The 20,760-nt window shown below is 44.6% G+C and overlaps 1 long non-coding RNA gene across 2 annotated transcripts; it reads right to left on the bottom strand.

Moving 5' to 3' along the window:
- Positions 1 to 1,632: 1,632 nt before the first annotated feature.
- On the bottom strand, positions 1,633 to 19,516 carry LOC114015311 (uncharacterized). Of its 2 annotated transcripts, none has more exons than XR_003559159.2 (3): positions 19,353 to 19,516; positions 19,066 to 19,227; positions 1,633 to 4,005 (listed from the first exon to the last, which is right to left on the bottom strand). It is a non-coding gene; the product is annotated as an uncharacterized LOC114015311 (long non-coding RNA). The 2 variants fall into 2 exon arrangements; XR_003559160.2 differs by lacking the exon at positions 1,633 to 4,005 and adding an exon at positions 8,075 to 9,656.
- Between the last annotated feature and the right edge of the window lie 1,244 nt (positions 19,517 to 20,760).

Below are 20,760 nucleotides of genomic sequence, written 5' to 3'. Positions count from 1 at the left end.
TGCAGGGAGGCACCCATAAACTGTCAAGAGACACGTGTAAATAGTGATGATGACACAGTTATCAAGAGGTTATATGATCTTTTTCTTGGACACACCAGTTAACTTGCATGAAGTGTGGGGGATTCTTTGCAGCAAATCTGAATTATTCATAGCATTTCTATGGGATCATAGGAATTGCCATGGTGGATCAGATTGCTTGTCCGTCTAGTTCAGTACCCTGTCTCTCACAGTGAAGAGTACAAAACAAGACATTTCAGAGAAGGATCCAAGAAATCTCAGGGACAGCAGTCATGGAATGACCTGCCTATGGGGAAAATTTCTTCCTCCCTGCCTTCCCCTCAGGCAGCTGGTGGGTTGGATATGCCCTGCGGCAAGCTGGCTTATATCACGTATTCAGATTTAATCCCATTATTTTTATTTGTTATTTGGATTGCAGTGGTTTCTAGAGGAAGTCAGCTGGGTCAGGTCCCCTGATTGTAGGCACTGTACAAACACAAGGAAAATGACAGTCCTTGCATAATGCCATTGTAGTTGCTTTCATTACCCATGTTGTCATCTCTACATATTCATCATTTAAGCTTCCTCTGGAGTTGCTTCAGCAGTTCGGAGGAATTCATCATGCTGTTTCTCTAGGACTCCTTACGTCCTGAAGTAGCTTGTTAGTTAACCACTCCGATTACAGATTTCTTTACAGAAATCTGAATAGAAGCAGCAGGGCACCAGTGGTGGAAGTGCATCAGTGTTTCTGAAAGTTTATTAGTCTGAATTAAAGAAGAAGGAAAACACCCAACCCCAAAACCTGTGATGACATTGACTCTGTCCGGGAGCCTCTTCTCTTCTCTGTAGTGTGTGCTGAATTCTAAAGCTGAAGTGATATTTGCTATAACACATACCCACACCCCAAGCTCGCCTCCCTCATGCGGCCAGTGTGCATTAAGGCATTCAGCTTTGCACTCAACCTTGTTGTTTTGTTCTGCAACTCTTTTTGCACAAAACTTGTAACTTTGTTGTAAAACTACTATTTGACATTTTAACACCGCTGTCTAAGAAAAGATATTTTGGCTTCATTTTAGCCACGGATATTGCCCCAGTATTCTGCAAAAGAATCTTAATGGGGGCTCTGAAAACCGTTTAGTAAATTGTCTACAGGTAAAGCTTTCTGAGAGGACAACAGCTGTCCTGTGCTGCCACTTTCTTGGAAGAAAATCACAGTACGGCACCTTTCCTAAGGGCTATATGCATCTACTTCCAGAATAGGAATAGAAGTGGAGTTTGATTGGATTAATTTTTCTGGTCAGGTTTTGGGGGATTTTTTTGTTTTTCTGTTTCACAGATTAGCCAAATATTTAATTTTAATGTAAGACCAAACCACAGAAGTTGAAATAAAACTGGCTGAACATAACCCAAAGGACTTTCCCCACCCGGGTTTTTAGCTTTTCAATTAGATGAAATGCATATATATTTTTTTTTTAAAGGAGGAAACAAACCTTTTGTGTTTGAGAAATATTTTTTCAAAACCACTAAAAGTTTTGTGGTTTTTTTTTTTTTTTTTTTTTTTAGCAACTTTCAACCACTTCTAGTGTCTACAGGTATTTTGCTGGGATTTCTTTTGCAGGGGACTTCTTTCTCAGGTGTTTCATCCAACAGCTTTCAGCATTACAGATTTCTGTAGGCCTCCTGTTGTGTCCATTCAAGGTTATGCAGTTATAAGAGGATGGGGTTTTTAAGCTCTATTACTTAAATAATATTAGTGCAGAGAGCTGATGAAGCAATCTCCTGCCTCCTCGCTGTCATTACATGTCTTGTAAATGGTGAGCATTTGTAACCCTTTATTCCATACGTGAATTTCAGCTATCAAAAGAAAGAAATTAAACTAAAAACTTCAAATATAACAATTACAAACAAGATGCAAAATGTTTTAGATACAATTTGTACAGGTGGGGAGGGGGATAGAAAATAGCGATGGTCACTTGAAGTCTTGAGAGATATGAACTCCTACAGTAGCTGTAAAATTCCTTTTCAGAGAAAAAGGGAGAAATGAAAAAATCATTCCTTCAAGCCCAGTGGAGCTTTTTCCTACATGAAATTTCAGCAGATTCTGAGCATCAAGTGCACAGACAGCAAATGATTATTTTATAGGTTTACTCATTAAATGACGTGTATTTCCACAGCTTGTCAGAGCAATTAGAGTAACAGATAAGATGGCTGAAGACCCCTTGATGTTAAAACAAAAGGTTGGCATGATGCTCAGAGAGCAACTTCGGAGTGTGTCCTGAGGGACTCTCTTCAGGAGTGTACATGGATGCTCAGGATTGCAGTGGTGGGGCAGGGCTTCCTGGGGATAATGGGGTCACGGGAACATGCACTTCTTAGTTACGACTTTAGGTCAGCCTGAACTTAGGCACAATAATGGCTCAACATTACTGCGCAAAGTGATGGTGTCCAGCCTCTCATACGTGTCATGGGAGCTGGGGCAGCAGGGTAGAGAAAGAATCATAGAATCATTTAGGTTGGAAAGACATTTAAGATCATCAAGTCCAACTGTTAACCCTGGACTGCCAAGTCCATCACTAAACCAGGTCCCTAAGCACCGCATCTACCTGTTCTTTAAGCACCTCCAGGAATGGTGGTTCCACCACCTCCCTGGACAGCCTGTTTCAATGCTTCACCACCCTTTCAGGGAAGAAATTTTTCCTAATATCCAATCTAAACCTCCCCTGGCATAACTTGAGACTATTCCCTCTTGTTCTGTTGCTTGTTACTTAGGAGAAGAGACCAATCCCCACATGCCTACAGCCTCCTCTCAGACAGCTGTAGAGAGCAATAAGGTCCCCCCTGACTTTTCCTCTCCAGACTGAAGAACCCCAGTTCCCTCAGCCTCTGCTGATAAGATTTGTTCTCCAGACCCTTCCCCAGCTCCACTGCCCTTCTCTGGACATGCTCCAGCACCTCTATGTCCCTTTTGAAACAAAGAGCCCAAACCCCAACACAGTGTTCGAGGTGCAGCCTCACCAGTGCAGAGCACAGGGGGATGGTCACTGCCCTGGCCCTGCTGGCCACAGTTTCTGACACAAGCCAGGGTGCTGTTTGCCTTCTTGGGCAAATTTGCATTGCCTGATGGGTCTGGCACACCCTGTTTGAGGACAAATACAGTAAAATCTTTATTTGCTTTAGAAGACTTGCTCTCTGCATTTGTATTTCATTTCTGCCTGCTCATTTTCAGGCACTGTTCTATTTATATCCACATCTTTTGGGAAGCAGAAAATTGCTTTACTTGGACCTTTCAATCATGATCTTTTCCATATGGGTTGATCTTTGCAATTTTCCAAGTGCAGGTAACTCCTCCCGCAACAGCCAGAGCTGTCTGATGGCGTTGGGTTGTAAGGAGAAATCTGGTGGTCTGCTGCAAACAGTGGCCAAGCTCAGGCTTCAGTAGTCTCTCTTCTTGTCCTCTGGAAAAACAGATTGGCACACTGAATTTATTATATGGGCTGTTCATAATGAATCCCATGCTCACAGATTGCCGGGCTAGCGCAGAACAGAAATTTCTAAACCGTGATCTAAGAATTAGCACTATTTATTTGTATGCTGTAGCAGCCTCAGCCCGGGGCTAAATTCAAGGTCCCGCTGTGATAAGGGCCAGGCAAACACTCTGTCAGCCTGATTTGCCCCAAAGATCTGCAGCTGAAGGGGAGAAGATGGAGCCAGGGCTGGAGGAAGGCTTGCTGGTGGTCTTGAGAGCACTTGCTGGAGTTCCTCAAAGCTGATTGATCACTCGGTGCTGGCAGGCCTCCTCCTTTCCAGCTGGTAAATGTCATTAAAAGACAGCTATAAATACATTAAATACTTTCCTAATATTACTTTTCCATGTGATCCGCTGCTGCTGTTGCCACAGGGAAGCTGATCAAGAATGTGAGAGGAGGTGATCTCGGTGGCTGCGGGGGTGGGGTGGGGGCTGCGCAGCCCAGCCTCTCCGTTAGGACGTGATCCGCACAGCGCAATAACCTGCGAAGGCAGAGGAGAATCAGCGAAGGAACATTTGTCTGTTGGTTACTACTCATTGATTACTTAAGACAAAAAAGCTTGGCTCTGGGTCTTTGCTCAGCAAATTATGTCATTCTTGTCCACAAAAGGGAGAGCTTACAGTACGGTTTCTAAATTAAAGCTGGTGTTTCAAAATTAAAAGCAGACAGGGCAGATGTGCCTAGGAGAAATTTATATCCATATCTTTTGGGAATCGGTTAATCGCTCTGCCAGGACTTCAAATCAGCCTTTCCTGTGTAGGACTCGATTGCACCACACCTATACAAGCCACATTGAATAATGTGGAATTAAAATGTTACCAGATATTTCCTTAACTTTGCCATGTGAAAAATGAGGGCAAATGTTGATGAAACCCAGAAATTCCAGGGCTCCAACAACATGATTTAATATTACTCAAGATGATTTTACAAAGAGAGAAGGAGTTCAGAGTCCAAGTGATCATCTCTAGCTTAATAGGCAGACATGTAAGATACTAAAAGATTGATTAGAAACATCTGAAACTGGAACATATAGTATTACTGATAATTCCTGCACAGATATTGCAAGACAGACACATTTATTTTGGATCTCAGGTACATTATAGTGATGCTATATTGTTTTAGAGTAAAACTTGGCCAGAGCAGGTCAAAGAAAAGTCATTCTTCTTCTCTCTTACTCCAAAACAGACATTTTATGGAAGATGTTAAAAATGAGAATCTGCTATCAATTTGCAGAGTTCAGAATGGACTCATTTGCTGTTTCAGTTATATTTTTCCCATATTTTCCCCTTTAAGAATACCCTAATGAAATTCAGGGTTCATTAGTGAATTGGGATATAAGCATGATAAAAATATTAATAAAAAAATCTGAAGCATTTTCTAAAATAGGATTTTTTTTAATAAGGTCAAATATATTTGGAAAATGTTTCACTTACTATAAATGATGTTATATTCTAAGAAAAAGCTAATTTTCTCAAAATTTTACTAAGACCATTGCCTGGAAATGTGTTATATATTGATATATAAGTATATAAATGAGCATACAGTAAACAATATGTACATATGCATTTGTTGACTTCTGATGTTAAACTCCTTGTCCGTTGACCCTGATCACTTGGTCACTGGGGCCAGCTGCCAGTGTTCAAGGGGGGAGCGCGGTTTTATACCAGCCGCTGGAGTGCATTGGCAGAGGGGAAAGTGATTTATCTGTGATAAATGCCCCCTCTATCACAGATCTGTGCCTTCAGGCCCTTCAACTCCTCCTTGCTGTAGGTGACTGCTGGCTGGAAACGGTGCGGGGTCTGGAGTACCTCTTTAGTAGCCTTCATTACAGACCCCAGCACGTCTGATTTGCAACCCTCAGCAAAGGTTGAGGCTTTGCCCCTCTTTTTGAGCATGTCCTGCATATACATTTTACGTGAGATGGAAACACATCCTTCAGAAACGTTTCAATTTTAGGAAGTATTTTAAATAATTTTTTAAAAAATATATTTTTACAATTGACTGTTTTTGAAATCCCTCCTTAAAAGTTGTGGGGTCTTAGCTTTCTGTCAGAGTACAAATGACAAAGAAAAACGCTAATGCATTTTAAACACACCTGAAAGACAGCATAAAGTAGCTTCTTTATACAGCAAAGATATCACAGCTTTGAGGGCAGTCAGCCTGGATCCTTTCTGGGAATCTCTTTTTTTCAATAATATAAAGTTTGATGAAGTTTCTAGCCCTGCTGTTTCATGAGAATTTGAATTGTAAATCTGTCCCTGCTTCAGGAGTCAGACTAAATAATCCAGCCGTGGGCCCCTGGCCAGTGTGAATGCTGGGAGGGGAAATGTTGCTGTTAGAGGATGAAAAAAAGGAACGATTTCTCCTGTGGGTTTTTTTTTGTTGGTATTATTTTTATTTTATTTTTAAATAGCAGCTGTGTGAATCTGCTGATGGGTTTGGAAAGTTGGAAGTGGCCCTTGGGGAACAGGTTTTGAGGGCAGCCTGCAGGTGGAGGGGGGTGGGGGGGCTGCGGAGCCATGTGCGTTCCCTGCACCCAAAATCACAGCCTGCCGTGTGGGTGCCATGCTGCTACATGTGCTGTGCCTCTGTCACTGCCATCCCTATATATGCACTGAGACCTTCAGCACACACCCCTGTGTGCCACATAGCAAGCGGCTGGCATTGAGCTGCCTGTGCGTGGATACAGCTTCTGGCAGTGCGTGGTGCCCCAGATGTGGCTTTTCTTGGCAGGGAGTGGTCTGGCCCTGCTCCTTTTTTTTTCTGGGGTGTACAGCTCCCCATAAGCAGCCCAAGCTGTACAGGAGCCCCTGCCATCTTCTCCAGGGCTTTGAAAGCACAGGGTCCTGGACCGTGCTGGTGGTGGTGTGTGTTTGGGGCAGAGGCACCAGCCCAGCACAGTTTGTGCTCTTTGAGATGTTGCCCACCAGCAGGTCCGGTGTAAGAAGTGTCCCTTGCTATAGGTGTCAGGGTGCTGCAGGTAGTGTCACTGGGCAGGACAGGGGACAAGCGGGCTCTCTGCTCACTGTGGCTCCAGTGGAGACAGCGTGCGAATGGGCTTATGGTATGGATCACAAGCAGCCTGATCCTGCTGGCGTATGGATCTGCATTTCCCTGGTAGCATAGGGAGGTCCATAGTGGTGAAGATGCCCCAAAATCCAGGAGCTAAGAAGCCCTTCAATCCCAGGATGCAACACATCCTCCGTAGGATCAATCTGCTGATGTTGCTGAGGTATGTCCATAGAGCTGCAGCTGTTTTTGTTTGGTTTTGGTTTGCTTTTAAGGGCTTTTCATCACCAGGAGAACTGTCAGTAGGGCTGCTGTGAACACAGGAGAAGTGCAGTCACCCAGCTCTACAGCGTGAGCACTGAGTGCTCGTGCTGGCAGCAAGACAGGCTTCAGAAGCCACAGCATGCAAACCCTGGGGCACTGCGCCTCCTGTTTCATCCTTCAGTCTAGGAGAGTAGAAACGTCCAACTGAAGTCTGACGGGAAGAATGCACATGCCCTTTGAGCGGGCAACGAAACCCTGCCAAGCCTTGCAGACTTGAGAGGATGCGGGTACAATACAGACAGCAGAGGGGAAAAAAAAAACCCAACCTTCCCAAGGCTCAGTGTGTCTGGAGCACGCGAAGCTGAGGACAAAATGAAACTATCGGGCAGTTTATGTGCTGGTGAGCGTGATGTCGCAAGTTACCCTGTGGCCCCTCTGCTCCTCCAGCAGCACAGGGTGCTGTGTGGGCCAGGCTGGTTGAGGGTACCCAGGGCAGAGCCAATGTCCTGCCTGAGGATGCTGTGCCAGCCTGCTCTCAACCTCCACCCTCCAGGAAGGCCAGGTGCCACAAAGTGGTGGGTCACAGCCCGCTCTCTCATTACCTGGGAGACCTGAGGCAGGACATAAATCAAAGCAGCCCTGAGGGAGCCCTAACTTAAACTAGGGCTGTGCCTTGTAAGGGCCAAGATGTAGGGAGTTTATAGGCAGTCCAGAGTTTTGTGATCATGCCCTCCATCTCCCAGGGGTTGTCTCCTGAAAGTAGAATTTGGACAGCACAAGGATGATTTCAGACAAGAAAGATTTCGCCAAACTCATAGGGACCCTACTGTTTTCCTAGTCATGTTAGCTGTTTTCTGATAACAATATTATTTGCTGTTGGTCTTATGGGAGTGCCACCGACATCATTAATCAAAACCCCATGCTGCTTACCAGTACCGAAGTATCCGTACTACATCATCAATCATAAATGCAGCGAAGGGTGCACTCTGGGTATCTAAAGAGAGCAGGCGGTAGCATGGTGGGGTGAGGGGAGGGAAAAGGAAAGAGCCTTAATTATCCAGTGGTCTTTGGTCCATCGCTTACATTGGAAGCATCTCTACAGCTCTATTTTGGTTGTATCTCCCTTTTAAATCCTTGTAAACAGCAGTTAAGGTAGAAAGCTTCATTCCGCCGCACAGGGTACCCCACTGCTTCTCGAGCTATTATTTTAATAAGGCCTATTTTACAATTAAGGCACCATGGGCTTTAAATTACATATAAAATAAAATGTGGAAATTGAAGCATTAAGCGCGTGGCTGCCGTTGGAGGCTCGGCAGCCTCGCATTAAGCAGCTGCCTGTTCTTAAACAGAGTAACAGAAGGTAGAGGGTTTGTGCTACGGAAGGAGACGAACAATAACAGCCCCTTGCCTCTGGGGCAGGCGCTGCCATGGGATCTGCTCAGGGCTGTGCTGCCCCCCGGGCTGGGTGGGGTGACCGCAGCAGTGGGCACTGGCTGGGGACCCCGAGGAGGTGGCTCTTCCCTTCACCCTCCTCCTCCAGCTCTAGGCGAGGTGCCTGGCACAGCCTCGTAAAGCCCGGCAGTTTCAGTTACGCTTGTTGCCATTGCTGCGGTCCGCTGTGATATGAGGAGCAACTCTCGCTCCAGATGGTTGTAAAGGTTAACGAGGAATTTATGCAGAGCTATATACAAATCAGACTGAATCTTCTGGCTGGGAACAACGAGCCGCCGACATAAATTCAGTTTTCTGAACATATGTAGCTTGGTCACTAAGGGAAACTGGAGAATGGCAAGCTACTCTGCAGAACGTCACCTCTCGCTGCTGCAGCAGCAGGGAGGGGACAGCACTGCCCACGGCACAGGAGGGGTCCTGGGGTTTTGGGGCTGCTGCTAAACAGTCACTTCACCTGGAGCCCCAGAACTCAGCCTCAGGTGTGAGATGCTCAGGTGCCAGGGGACATGGGGCTTGTGTTCCCAGAACCAAAGGAGAGGTTGGTGTTTCATGCATATCCCTCCACGTGGCACTGCTCTTGTATCAAAGCAGTCCAAAGGAGCCGCTTTCCTCAGGGCAGGATGCGGCCCTTGCATGAAGGGGGAAGGAACCGGGTCTTTGGTTCAAAGCATGAGCTACAGCCTTTCACCCCCTCACTGGTAAAAGGCTCTGGCATCTCCTCTGAGGGAAAGGGAATGATGGAGCCACTTTCTCTTCCTGTGCATGCACGTAGGCATTAGAAAGGTAACAGCTGGTTGCGCAAAGATAAAATTGTAGAACTTAAAGAATTTACATTTCCAGTGAGCACCTGGGAAGTGCTGTATTAATGTTCAGATTCGTTGCAAGTGGGCACAACCCTTCATAGTGATATTCCCTGCCAGTCCCTACAAACTGTGCCTGCCTCTCTGTATCCATGGTGCACAGATGTCCCTGTGCCACCTTGGTAAGGTGGTCCAGGTCCCACACTTCTCCTCTGGCTGTTTTCACCTTCTCTTCACTTAAGTGCATGAGCTTGGGGCATTTGTCTTCTACCCTGCTCTGCCAAAAGCTCTCTTGCTCCTTTCAGAAACAATGGTCACGATGGCATGGGACTTATGTTTTCAGTTATTTGTCTATTTTTTTACGTTATAAACAGATCAAAGCCGAATGCAGCAGAGGCAGCTAAAGGGATTCCCTGTTGGCTTGTTGCATTCAGGAGCTGATGAGTTCCTCTGACGAGCTGGTTGTGCTGGGGACAGGGAAGCCAGCTGGAATTTAACCTCAGGATTGCATCTCCTCTGCAAGAGCAGGGGAAGGAGAGAGGAGGCTCCTGCTTTGTCTCCTTAGGATTAACCCGGGTCACAAGGATGTTGGCAAACAGTCTCCCCACTGAAAAAGAAATGTATATGTTGATATGATATGCAATAGGAGATAAAGAGTAATGTTTTTTTTGGTGAATGTTTCTCAAATCTAGTAGAGTATAATTTTTAATTTTTCTGGGCATCTTAACTCTGGGTCTCAAGTGCTTTATTGAATTAATCTCTTTGCTTACTTAGGCTTAAGGATCTTCTATTTGCAGTTCTCCCCCTTGCCTTGCATGCAGCAGAATGGGGCTGTCAGGACTTTCTTGTGTGTGTCTTTCGGGGGGCACAGGGTGTTATTGACTTGCTGCTGGCTGGGCCTGCAGGAGAGACTGAAATGCGAATAGTTGCTGCTCTGTGCCAGTGAGATGATGGCTGGTGGCTTTACTTATAACACAGAAGCAATGAAAATGTTCAGCGCAAGATTGCCTTCCCGATCTGTATAACCTCGTGCAATAATGTGTACAAGCAGAAATACTCTGAGCCTGTTTTCAAGCCCGTGTTCCCAATACCCTGCCCTGCTTCACTCATCTGTGGGTGGGCTTTATCAAGCCCTCTGCAGTTCCCTGCCAGTCTCCCTGTGTGGCTTTTCCTCCTGCCGTACAGTCCTACCTGCAGACACCTTGGCATCGGGCATCCCTGAAGTCTGTGGGCATAGATGGCACTGACACGATTATAGATCCAGCGCTGACCATGAGCACAGGAAATAATTTCAATCCCTGTGTCTAACAGTGGGAAAAGCCTCCCACGACCACACAAGCTGCTTCTTATTGTACAATGCTCTGGGCCACAAACCAGATTCATAAAGAGCCCAGCTCCACCCTGTCTGGGCTCACAAGGCTTTTTTGGCAGCATCTCTGTCATTTGAAGATGGGCTAGGGGCATCCTGGAGAAGACTCCCCGCTCTCAAAGAGGCACCTCCAGTGGGAGTCTCTTCCCGAGGAGTTGATGGCTGACCAGAGGTAGCTCTGCTCCAGCTTTCTCTGCCGCTTTTCCTCTTTTGCATCTGAAGGAAACAGCAGATTCCAGAAAATACCCGACAGCCCTGGCTCCTTCCCCCTGCAGCAGTAAGCCCAGGCAGATTTTCACTGGCTAGCATTTCCAACCATACTCCAGTTTACCAGGCTTGAGGCTTGTCAACCCAAACAAGACTGAGGCTTTCCTTCTGCAATATTAAAAAAGCAAAAAAATAGTCATAAATCCTCCTGGCCCTGCTGGCTCACACCACTAAGCTATTCCATGCCAGTCCTATTGTTAAACTGTAAGCATCAGTTTCAATACTGTAATAAAATACTGCATTTGAAATTTTACAGTTCCCCATTAACCTCCTTTCTCCCTCTCTCCCCCACCTATTACATCATCCCTCTCTCTTATCCAGCCTGACATTGCTCTGACATAAAACTTGAAACTTCCCCACCTTTCACTTTTCCATTCTTCCCCTCTTTTTCAGAGCCTTTAGCTGTCACTTGTGCAATAGAACAGCTGAGCCAAAGCAATAAAGTGCTGCATACCGTCCCCGAACAGCCTGAGCAATTTTTGAAGACATCCATGCCAAATACCACTGCTTCCCACACTCGTGCGCACACCCCATCTCGTCCTCAGCCTTGCTTCTACCCAGTACATTTACTTGAAAACTGGATTTTTCTCTCTGTGCATGCACCAGCAGCCTGAAAACAACCCTGCTTTTACAACTTCTCCTGCCAGGGCAGTGCTTTGTTCTTCTTTCTGTTTAGTTGTTCCTTTCTGCATGAACTGCCAGGCTTTTACTTAACAATAGGCACCAGGCTTTTTATTCCCAGGAACACCCTGTTTGAGGATGCCTTGTGGTCCCCCAGGACCTGGGCAAATGGCAGCTTCATCATGTACCATCCAAGTCCATCACCATGTGGTGCGCCAGTTCTCTCCATCCTGCAGTCTTCTTCCTCCACACAAAGGTAACCTCCCTGAAACCAGTGAAGCCCCCATAGCAGAGGAGCTAGGCCAGTATCTGATGGCTGTGATCTTCGTGAATTACCTTGTTTCACATGTTCTCTCCTCCTCGCTCCTCTAATTTGTCTAATATGAGCCTGATGTAAGGGTGGGCAGGGGGTAGCACTGCCGCACTGAGCCAGGAGAAGACGTTTCCAGTCCCAGCATGATCCAGTTGGTCAAATTGAGTGGAAATGTTGTCGTTGACTTTGCTGGTCTTTGTGCGATGAGTCTCCTTTGCGGTTACGTCAGCTGAGAAATCTGGGGGCAGTAATAGAAGTGGTCTGTGAAGAACAGAAAGTGATTCTGGTTGAATGATGGTCGAGTGTGTTTTTATGTCCAAAGAACCGTGGGGATGTTCACTGCTGGGAGCTAACGACGCTGCGGGGTGGCCCACCCGCGTGGACCAGTGCCATCCTTTTTTTGACAGACACGAGACCTGGGGCAGGATGGGGAGCAGTTTGCCTTGGGTGCAGGGGTGTGTGATGGGGTGAGAGTGCCCGTGCCGAGGGTGCTGCGCCACTGCGAGCTGCCGCCAGCCTCTGGCCCTTCTCAGACAGCCTGGCTGCCAGTGCTCTGTATAGAAAAAGCTCAAAGCCCAAACCTAACCTTAGAGGATGCTCTGACACTGACAACAATGAAGAGTTTGTGAAAATGCTGAAATGAGTCTTCTTCTATTTTGGGGGGTAGTTGTGGGTTTTTTGGGTTTTTTTTTTGGGGGGGGGGTGGTGGTGGTTTGGTTGTGGGTTTCTTTTTTTTCTTTTTAACTTTACCTCCTCTGGTTGGTTTTCTTATACATTTGGTGTCAAATAAGAAGAAATTTTTAAACGGCTGCTATTTCAGTTTTGTTTGTCCTGCATAATAATGTGATTTTCTGATGGTTTTTCCTGGTGTATGAGCTGGGAATATCGAAGACTGGCTGTATTGTGAGCTCTCCCTGTTCCTGCTTTTTATACACACACACTCTCTCTCTCTCTCTCACTGATCCGCCAGTGATCTTGAGCCTACCTAGACGGACCGCTCTCTCTAGGGATGTGTCTGCTGCATCCGCCTCAGGCTTTTCCTGAAGAGAGACAACTAATTGGGAAAAATTATGTTGCGTTATGTGTGGCGGCTCTGTGATGTGGACTCTGGTCTGAGGCCTCCCAAACTCGCTGCAAGCTTACAACTTGGGAATGCTGTGAGGGCTTGCAAAGTGTGGAGCATCGGGCAGATGTTTGTGCTTTGTGACCTGAGGTGGAGGATTTTCTGCTTCACAATTAATTAATGAATGAGCCCCGTACGTGGACTGAACTGTTAACATTAGGTCTGACAGCGGACATCCAGGCTTTTCAAATGCTCTAATTGATAAGTTTACTTTTAGAGGCTCAAGGGTCTTATTTACCTTTCAGAGTTTCAGTCTACACGCTGTTTTTATTTTGGGTGGAAAAAAGTGCTTTGACATATAGGTTGAACTCGGCTACCTGCATGCCTGTGTTTAGCTTGCTTTCCTTCCAACCTCCCCAAGGGTGCAGAAGAGAGAGGGGGAGAAGATGAAGGAGGCAGTGACTATCAAATTAATTACAGATGCTGGGTTAACTGCAAAAAATAGCAGAGAAGGAGGAAGCAGGGGAATAAAGTCTGACCTCATCTACGCTTTTCTCTAAAAGAAATAAGCAGGTAGACTGTCACAGAGAGGCTGCGAGCGAGACCCCAGCACCGCTCTGCTGGTTGCAGCGGAGAATGCCAAATCACACGATCTGAGATTTAGCCTACAAAGGTTTCATAGGCTATAAATATAATTTAAGACAATGGGGGAAGAACCGTATGTTTGGGAAAGGGCAGAGCTTCCCCCAAACAAACAAATACTGAGATTAATCTAAAAATAGCAAAATAAGTTAGGTGACTCCCCAGTTGCTTTGAATTATGTGGCAGGGTGATATTTGTCCTCACATGGAGCTTGTCCCACGTCTCTGACCGGTTGTGACTGAGCAAGGGGACATTGCTGTATTTGTTTTCTTTCTGTTGATTTCAACCAGATTGCCCCCGCTCTGCTTAATGTAGTGCCTGCTGTAGAAGTGGGACGAATATTCAGTCACATTAAAAATAAATCCAGAAATAGCAGCTTATAAATTTGGATTTTTCTCCTATTATTATTTATGGGTGAATCCTGTCAGATGCATAAATGCAATATCTTTGTAGGACGATGCTGGGATTTATATCAAAGGGGTTCTAACATATACTTCATGTACTCAGCTGCAACTATTATAAGCTATTTCATGTACAGCTAGAGACAAATGATCTCTCCCATGTTTGTCTTAACTTAAAATGCAGTTGGGTTGCCTGAATTCACTTCCATAGCTCCTGCGTGGGGGAGGGGGGCAGGAGATTTATGCCCCTTTAATATAACCAATTCTAAGCATATCTTTAGTCAAATTATTTAGAAATCTATGCATCGAGAAACACCTCTATTAATTTTCAGATACACCGTTTTATGCATTTTTTATGTGCATTAAAAAAAGGATTAAATTTTTAAAAGTAAAAACCCTTACTCTGTTAAGAAAGCAAATTCTAACAAGAACATTTTGAAATAAAATCCCAGAAGGCAACAATCCCTCCAACAATTAAACTGGGAGAAGGTCCCCTGAGGGCAGACCAACAAAATTTAGTAAAAATAATTGCCGTGCTGGGTCCTTGCTCTATTTTAGCTGAGTATAAGCAGACACACAAAAAATAACCTACTGAGAGCAAGAACATTCCTACATGAAACAGGCTAACAACAGAGCCATGTAACTACCTGGCCACACCACTCGGCTTTTGCTGGCACGGAACACAGATTTTTATACTTCAGCCAATATAAAATAACAATCAGGCTATTTACAAGGCTCTGCCAAATATTAACCTTATATCCAATTCTCTTCAAACCTTTCAAAGTCTCTAATGTGAACCATGCAAGTTCCTCATTACTTGATAATATTCTGTAACTACAATGTTATGGGCTAGTTATATTTTTTAAAAGATGGTGTGTTTATGCAAAGATAATGATGCGGTGCGTTTTATGCTGAAAAACTCAACAATTAATTAATTTATAATCCCCCTTACTCTTCACCCCCCTTCCTCAAAAAAGAGTAAAATAAAAGATTAATTTGCTGAAGAAAACAGGTTCATGTTTGCCCTTAAGACAGGGGACAAAATTACTTTAGCATGTGTACTGTGGTTAAAACAAGTTAGATGCATGCACGTTCACAACCAGGTGAGAGCTGTTGTAAAAGGGAGTTGAGAATGAAGAAAGCACAGAGCCGGCTATTAAAAACTGAAGGTTACCTCCAAAAAGCAACATCGGGTGTGCAAGGAGCTGTCAGGGTTACTAATTGTGAGAGAAAGGCTTTGCGTCTGGTGGTGGGTAGCACTGTGTGGGAAAGGGGGCACTAGCAGAAGGGTGGTGGGAGGGAGGAGGAGGCACGGAGGGACCCTTTAGACCCCTCTTCCGTGTCAGATGCACACCTTTGGATTTAAAAAAAAATATTTGCTGCCTTGCCAAATTTTCTATTGTGGTCCCTTGGAGCTCTTTAATTATTTAAAGTGACTGTCTGCGGGTAGAGAAGGGTGAGCAGGGCAATGGGAGGCACTTGCCCATAGCCGGCCAGCCAGCCACATGCTGCCCCAGCAGCTGAGACGCCGGTGCTGGAGCCACGCAGGTGCCCAGGCAGCCACCCTGGGCCACCGCGGCTGCCCACGGGCTGGCATTGTGCCCTCCCGGCACTGTCTGAAATGGGGACCTGTCACCTGCGGAGGAAGCGCTTCTTCCCACAGCTCGGTGAGATCTTCCTAATCGGGCTCCTCTTTTCTCTCTAAACATCTGTGAATATCATTTTGGAAATAGGTTGTATCGAATATTGGGTTTCTTATTTTAAAGGGAGCCTTTAAGTCTATTTTTTTAGACACATTTTTACCAGCAGTACTTTTAACAATAGGTTACCAGATCCATCACACAATCTGACTAAAAGCCCATATTTATTTCCCTAATTTTATAAACATTTAATAGGTCCTTATTAAACACATCAGCCAGCATGATTTAATAACACAATCAGTCTAGAAGTTCAAGAAAATTGAAAACAGGATTTGAATGTAATACAGCCACAATTACCGGAGATTATAGGCAATCATTTCCATATGTCTGCAATGGGGAGCTGCTAATCTCTGTTTGCGTGGAGGTGATTTCCTCTGGAACACTTCCCAGCCTTCAACAGCGCTAGTGCTGAACAAATTAGATTTGAAAGTCCCCAATTTTATGACTAAGGTAATATACTCTGTGTATTTAGAGAAACACTGATTTCCTATTTTAACTGGCTTCCAAATGCTGGACAGAGACCTCAGCTTCATTTAGTTTGGCTCTGCTAGGTATATGGTAAAATATATATATTTTTTTAAAAAAGGGTCAGCACGTGTATTTTTGGGTGTCTCGGAGATACACCACAAGTTCCCTCCATCCATAGGAGGGAAAGAGTTAGCATCACGATCCAGTGACATCACGGCTGAGGAATGCGCAGCAATTAGCCCTGCAGTACTGCAGGCAGCCTACGGCCAGGGGACCAGCAGCTCCCTCCTGCTAAACTTTAGGAGTCCTAACACCTTATTCCCTGACCTACCGCTTATGAGATCCTGAATAGCGTCACTTGTGTTTTGTGGGAATTCATCTGGTAAACTAGGCTTTTTGTGCGTGGCCTTGGCTCAGCTTTGGCAGTTACTGTTGAGAATAGGACTGCTGTTGGGAAAGATTTCCTGTGCGGAGCGGCCAGGAGCTGGGCTGGTTTCAGTGGGAGCCAGTGACTGGTGGAGATGGGAGAGCTGCGGGGAGCTTCACAGCTGCCAACGTGCCAGCCCTTTTGGGCGATGTCAGGGGGCCGCCTGGCCTGATGGCATGAGAGGCATTTTTAGAATTTATTTTGTCACATGATTCACATTTATGAAATGTTTATGGCAGCTGCATGGTAAAGAACCCAAATAAGAAAGTCAGAAAGGAAATCTGTGCCAGCCAGTAATGGGAGAAAAGCGAAGGGACGAGTAGATTCCCTGTGTGCACGCACACGTTTGCAAATGGCATCACTCATTGCACCTCCCTGTTGCTGCTCCACGGTGTTGTGAGCACTTTGAACAAGCCTCAAAAGGGAGAGATCAGCTCTGCTGGGGAGGGAAGGAAGGGTGCGCAGACAGCTGAATGTCTAGAGCCCGTATCTATTGAGTGTTTGTATTTGCAAAGCTCGTAGCATCCTTGTATCATTACAAAAAGCTTTTCTTCACGGGATTTGGCCCTGCAGACTGAGGTTGTCCCTCTGCTATTTCATTAAATCAGAAAGCTGATACTTGTGTGCCAGACTAGGAAATGATAAAGCAGATGCCTCCACTGGAAAAGCTTGTTTGTGGCTAGATGATCTCCTTCCTCAGCTGAAGGAGGGAAAAGTGGCCCTTAACAGTCCTAAGTCAGGACTTCAGCCCATACTTAACTCTTATCACTGTTCTGGAAAGGACTTAAGCACATACCTGATTTAAAACTTGTGCTTAAATCACATTGGCTTCAATTCATTCAAGGTGCAGAACAACACACGATGTCTGGACACTGACTTTGCTAAATATGACACATGGTTTTTCAGTTGAGGGCATGATTAAGGACTTCCCTGAATCAGAGCCCTAATCTGAAATTTAGGTTTCTATTTTGCTGACTTGGGCCTTAGCAAAAGTTAGTACACGTGGACTGAAAATCTGAAAAAGTTAAAGGAAGAAGGTCTCTCACACTATTCTTGCTAAAAATACCAATAAACTGAAAAAACCCTGAAAAAAAATCCATGCAGAATAAAGCAATACATAGTATGGAAATACATTATGACTAGGAGTTGGCTTGTGGCAATTGCAAGCAAACTTTTACAGTGACCAGAGCTAGCACTTTCCACCTGCAGTGACACTAGAGAAGCCACGAAAGCGGATTTTGCTACCTGTTGTCCCGATATAACTGCAATGGAAGTTATGAATGCTGAGGTGTCAGGGTGATACATGGCACAAAACCTGCCATAGACCAATCTTGGCCGTAACAACTGACCCAGACTGAAATTCTACATAATGAATTAAACAGGGACAGGATTAAGTAGATAAAGATAGCAGGTCTGTCCTTTTCATTTCCAGCTAGCACAGAACGGATCTGAACATATAACACAGTATTCATTTGCAAAGCTTGCTGCTATGATCCGTCCTCAGCTTGGTTAGACCAAAAGGAAAGGAACACATTGGTTCTTGTAATAAAATAAATGTACAATCCCTGCACATTACTGCCTTTGTAGTTGCTTTTACCCTAAAAAAGCCCAGCTCTAGTGCACAGTATATTTTTCATCATAAACTTGCTCGTGTATGCATTCCAGATGGCGTGAAGAAGGGATTCAGGAATTCTAGTGGCAACCGCTAGTATTACGAAAATAAAGGTAGGGCCCGGTTTTATGATGAACCTTGATCTTAAGGAGTTTATAACTAGACTGGCTCCAAGTTATACTTGGAATACATGGATACATTTATTACATCAGTGGATTCCTTCACCCACTTAAAAAAAAACAACCCCAAAAAAACCTGCCTTGGTTTTTTTTGAGTGAAGAGGTTGCTTGCAGTTTTAAGATGTTTCATGGCCTTCATTCCATATATAAAAAAAAGTTGACTAAAAGGAAGTTGGCAAGACAACAACCCCCGGAATATTGTAATCATTCTCAATTTGGAAACAAAACATTCTCCCACATTCCAACTATCTAGGCTGATTAACTTTGCAAAGCATTACGGTGTACAACTATGCTAACTCATTTTGCTATGTATTTTTGATATGAAATACAATCTTTGCCTTAAAAAGGCCCATTAGTAAATATTTGCATCAATACTCAAAAAGATGGCAATTAAGGATGCTAGAGTGGTCTGTTAAGTTCAACTTTTATGGGAAAGGTTTTTTCCTTCTTCTTGTTTTTAAGTCCTTGCCAACAAGAAACATAAGCTCAACCGAAATAGTTTTTAGGAAGAGGGAGGCAATAGGCCCCCATTCAGGAAAGGCTTTCAGCACATGCTTATGTTCCAGTGCTTTCACTGGGGTTTAAGCACATTCTTAATTTATTTGTGAACAGAGTTGGGGTTTTTTATGAGGAAATCTTTACAGTGGACACTTTTTTTATGATAACGTGTTTGAGGCTACAGCCTCGTAAACTGGAATAAGGGTGGCATGGTGTGAGGCAGGAACCAAACCTGGGAGACAGAACCAGGGACACGGGGCTGGGCTGCTGGAAAACAATGTGGGGACAGAGCATCCATCTGGAGGGAAATCAGGGATACGGCTAGGAGCAAAGCCCACTGCGGGTGCAGGTCTGCTGTGTTACAGGGCCACTAAAGGTCGTAGTAATTTCTTGTAGTTTTGCCAAAGAAAGTCTGCTGCAGTTGTCTAGACTATGTATAACCCGGAGGGAACTCACCCCACCTGAAGGTCATCACATCACCTTTCTGAGATGCACTTTGGTTACAGCAGGCTGCTTCAGGAGATGCTGTTCTGTTTTTCGTGATGAAGGGGGAGCCCAGGTGATGGCTCCAGCTGGATGAATCCCATCCCAGCTCTCTGACTTCATAGGTCTTCTTTTCTGTTTTCATGAAAAAAGGAATCCATCAAAAATGTTTGTTTACCCCTCCAGCAGTAACTGGAGCAAGGAAAGGAATGGCCTTATTTAGTAAATTATTTTTTTTGTTGAATAATTAAGTGCATTACCTTGAAACAAGCTCCTAACGTACCCATGCTACTGAGCACAAAGGAACTGGAAGTCAGTCTGTCTGTCTGCAATGCTTCCTTGGTTCTGATTTGTCTTCTGGGCTGTGGCTTCAAGATTCAAGCACATCTTGGGGTAAGACATAAGCGAGTGAGCTAAACATGAGGCAGAAGCCTTTGCAGTAAATATCCTGGCTTGGGTTATTTTTTTGCTCTTTGAACTCTAAAAGCAGCTATTTGTCATTTATTTGATATCCCTTGACAATAAACATGATGTCTGTGGAAAAATAGCTACTGATAAGCTATCCAATAAGGTCAAAACATGCAAACAAATGACAGCAACAATAATATAAATGTTAACCACTGCATCCCTCTTTTTTACATAACTGTTTAGGTTGTACACTACTGTATTTTTGTTGGAAGCATGTGGTACTGTTGCTTCTGCAATAATTTGTCTTCATGCACAGCAAACAGAAAGGATTTCAAGCGTTTTATTTCCTTGTCAGCTTCAATAAATGCAAAACACCAAACAATTTACCTAAAAGAGCAAAATATCAGGACCAAATTTTTCAAAGCTTTCCTTTTTGTTTTGTCATTCAGAAAGCAAACTGTAACTGTATAAGCAGACAAAAAAAAAGTTGTTTGTTGTTTTTTTTTTCTGCATAACTTATAAGCTCATTTCCTTTGATTCCTGCAAGTGATGTCATGGAGCCCAGCTGTTGTGTTGCTGCGATGATTTCCCTTACTCATGTTTCACCCAGTCATTTCAGGCCCTAATGGAATTACTTTGAGTGAAACCTGTTTTTTTCATGGTTCACCTCCCACATCAGCTGATACCAGGAACTCCTCTCTGGGATGCATGGAGAGTAGGCACAGGCAATTAAGTAGATTTGAAAGAATGTTATTCTGGTTTGTTTATAATCAACCCCTCACCCCGATGCAGATCAGCACGCCGTGGGCATAGGGCCAGTAAGGGACGCAGACATAAAATTTAATGTTGTCTAGTTTTCCTGTGCTTGGTTTCTCTGTGGAGTCCAGCAGCCTGGACATGCGTGTGGGCTCCCCAGCTGCTGCTGATGCTGGGGGGAGTTAGAACCCTCCTGTAGATTTTTGGTGTGATGGAGGGAATTTTGATTACTAGTTTTGACCACGTTTATTGGCTATGCTTTGCTAATGAAAACCACTATGCACAAGACTGATTATTCATTCCTACCACTCAGGCACCTCCCCGGACTTCAGTATAGCACCTTTGCCTACCCGTGCAGGGACTTCATCTGGCAAATATTTTCTCTTTAAAAAAATTGGGTGATATGGCTACTATCCTTCCATACCACCACCTAAATGTAACAACACTCCCTGGGTTAGAGGGAATAACAGTTCAGTGCCCTTTGAGTGGTTCAAATCCACATGT

Source organism: Falco cherrug, chromosome 8, assembly GCF_023634085.1.
Source record: "Falco cherrug isolate bFalChe1 chromosome 8, bFalChe1.pri, whole genome shotgun sequence".
NCBI classification, from domain to species: domain Eukaryota; kingdom Metazoa; phylum Chordata; class Aves; order Falconiformes; family Falconidae; genus Falco; species Falco cherrug.
This window is presented reverse-complemented; position numbering and strand designations above follow the sequence as displayed.